The 2,589-nt window shown below is 39.5% G+C and overlaps 1 non-coding gene across 1 annotated transcript; it reads right to left on the bottom strand.

The window, feature by feature from the left end:
* Positions 1-1,669: 1,669 nt before the first annotated feature.
* On the bottom strand, positions 1,670-1,840 carry LOC126005265 (U1 spliceosomal RNA). Its single transcript, XR_007494426.1, has one exon. It is a non-coding gene; the product is annotated as a U1 spliceosomal RNA (small nuclear RNA).
* Positions 1,841-2,589: the final 749 nt, after the last annotated feature.

The raw sequence follows: 2,589 nt of genomic DNA, 5'->3' as shown, positions 1-2,589 counted from the left end.
CTTTGACTATATCTGTATTCAAACATCTCCTGTAAAGATACATTTTGCTCTAGGCATAGAGTTCTTCTGATTAGTCTCCTGGTCTCTCTTTTCTATATTTGTTTTCTTTCCCATATTTGTCATCATTAAAGATTTAATACTCTGGGGCTGGAGCAGTGGCGCAGCAGTAGGGTATTTGCCTTGCACAAGGCTGACCCAGGACGGACCTTGGTTTGATTCCCGGTGTCCCATGTGGTCCCCAAATCAGGAGCGATTTCTGAGCACATAGACAGGAGTAACCCTTGAGAATCACTGGCTGTGGTCCCAAAACAAACAAAAACAAACAAACAGAAAAGTATTTCATTTGAATGTTGAGTAAAAGATTTGTAAGTAGAAAATATCTTGAAATTTAAAAAATGAATTTGTGACTCAATACAGGGCAATCAGTATTTGTCTGGACTTTACTAGTCTTTCAGGTTCTGATGTTGCAAAGATAGGAGCCTAGTTGAGGGAGGGATTGTTAGTTGACTAGCAGACTGAGACATTAAGAGAACATCTGAGGTGGAACAGATGTTCTCTCTTAGAAAATCTGTAAGGTAATCTGAGAGAGTGAGAAAGCAGGTCTAAGTGATATTGTTTGGTCTCTGAAATCAATGTATTTACTACTTGACCTGTTAGAGTCCTTTCTAATTTTTATAATCTCCTCCTTTATTCACTTAAATTAGACAGATGTTTTTTGTCATTTAAAATTAAACAAATTCATGATGATACAAAATGAATCAAGGAATTAACATTTATAGACTTAGTCTTTTTTTTCTTTATTTAAGCATCATGATTACATACATGATTGTAGTTGGGTTTTAGTCATAAAAAGGACACCTACCCTTCACCTGTGTAAGCTTCCCAGCCCCAAAGCTTCTCGTCTCCTTCCTTCCCCACCCTCTGCCTATATTCGAGACATGTATTCTACTTCTCTCACTCATTAACATTGTCATGATAGTGTAGTCATCTCTCTCTCTCTCTTTTTTTTTTTTTTTTTTTTTGGTTTTTGGGCCACACCCGGCGGTGCTCAGGGGTTACTCCTGGCTGTCTGCTCAGAAATAGCTCCTGGCAGGCACGGGGGACCATATGGGACACTGGGATTCGAACCAACCACCTTTGGTCCTGGATTGGCTGCTTGCAAGGCAAACGCCGCTGTGCTATCTCTCCGGGTCTGTGTAGTCATCTCTTAACTAAACTCACCACTCTGTGTGGTGAGCTTTACATTAAGAGCCAGTCCTTCCAACCATCATCTTTGTTGTATAGACTTAGTCTTTATGAATTAAAAAGTTAATTATAATTTAGGTAATGTGTTATAATAGTGGTAACATTTGTGGTATTGATGTTCCAAGTTACTGTGACTCCCTCATACACCAATGCCGAGAGCCTTTACCATTGTCCCTCTTTCTTTTGTCAACCTCTTCATTCCTCTTCCCTTTGTTAATCTGAGTTTTGTAATCCAAGGTTTACAGGTTTATCATAGCTCTTGTCTTTCAGTATACCAGAACAGGGAGTTCTTCTCTGGTATTTGTCTTTCTCAAACTTCTCATAAAAACTTGATAGATAGTTTTCCTGGGAAAACTACAGATTTGTATTTATTGTTTGATGACTTTTAAATCTACATGAAATAACTTTTTTTTTATCTTTCTTGCAGGGGAGAGCGCACACGCAGTCTCCCACTACCCACTACCATAAAATACGCAGTCGAGTTTCCCACATTTGGGGAAATTGCAGAGGTCAGCACGCCCTGAGTGCAATGGCCGAGCCTCACCCTGGGGAAACCACCTTCATGATCATGGAATTGCTCCTGCCAGGTAAGTATACACATAAAATTACTTAAAGGTAATTCAGTCTTTAACTGAATTAGCACCTGAGGTAAAACTGTGAGTAAGGAGCTGGAGCAATGGCACAAGCGGTAGGGCGTTCACCTTGCACGAACTGACCCAGGATGGACCTAGGTTCTATCCCCTGGCATCCGATATGGTCTCCCAAGCGATTTCTGAGCCCATAGCCAGGAATAACTCCTGAGCATCACCAAATGTGGCCCAACCGCCCACCCCAAAAAAACCCCAAAGCTAAAAAACTGTGAGTGAGTCTTTTAGGGGGGAGCATTGGTGGTGCTCAGGACTTACTCCTGGTTCTGTGCTTAGGGACTCATGCCGAGCAGGGCTTGGGGGACCATGTGGGGTGTCAGAGATCAAGCTCTTGTTGACTGCATACATGGCAATTACCTTCCTTACATATTGTAATATCGCTCTTGCCTCTGTTTTACTCTTTTTTGAGTTTATTTTTTCTACAGATGGCCTTTTTGTTAATCTCTTTTTGCCTTGTAATTTCACCTGTAATATACTTGACAGTAGAAATTAAGTTGCAGGCTTTTGTGTTGGTTTCTAGGTTAGGATTTCCACAAATTTATTAGGTATATTATATATCTTTAATTTTAATAATGTGGCTGTAAATAAAAATCTCTATAAATAATGCAACTGAAATGTCTTGCTTACACATATTTTCTCATTTCTTATTAATGAAAGTTTTCTCTTTCTTTCTTTCTTTTTTTTTATCTTTATTTAA

Source organism: Suncus etruscus, chromosome 3, assembly GCF_024139225.1.
Source record: "Suncus etruscus isolate mSunEtr1 chromosome 3, mSunEtr1.pri.cur, whole genome shotgun sequence".
In the NCBI taxonomy this organism is placed as follows: domain Eukaryota; kingdom Metazoa; phylum Chordata; class Mammalia; order Eulipotyphla; family Soricidae; genus Suncus; species Suncus etruscus.
This window is presented reverse-complemented; position numbering and strand designations above follow the sequence as displayed.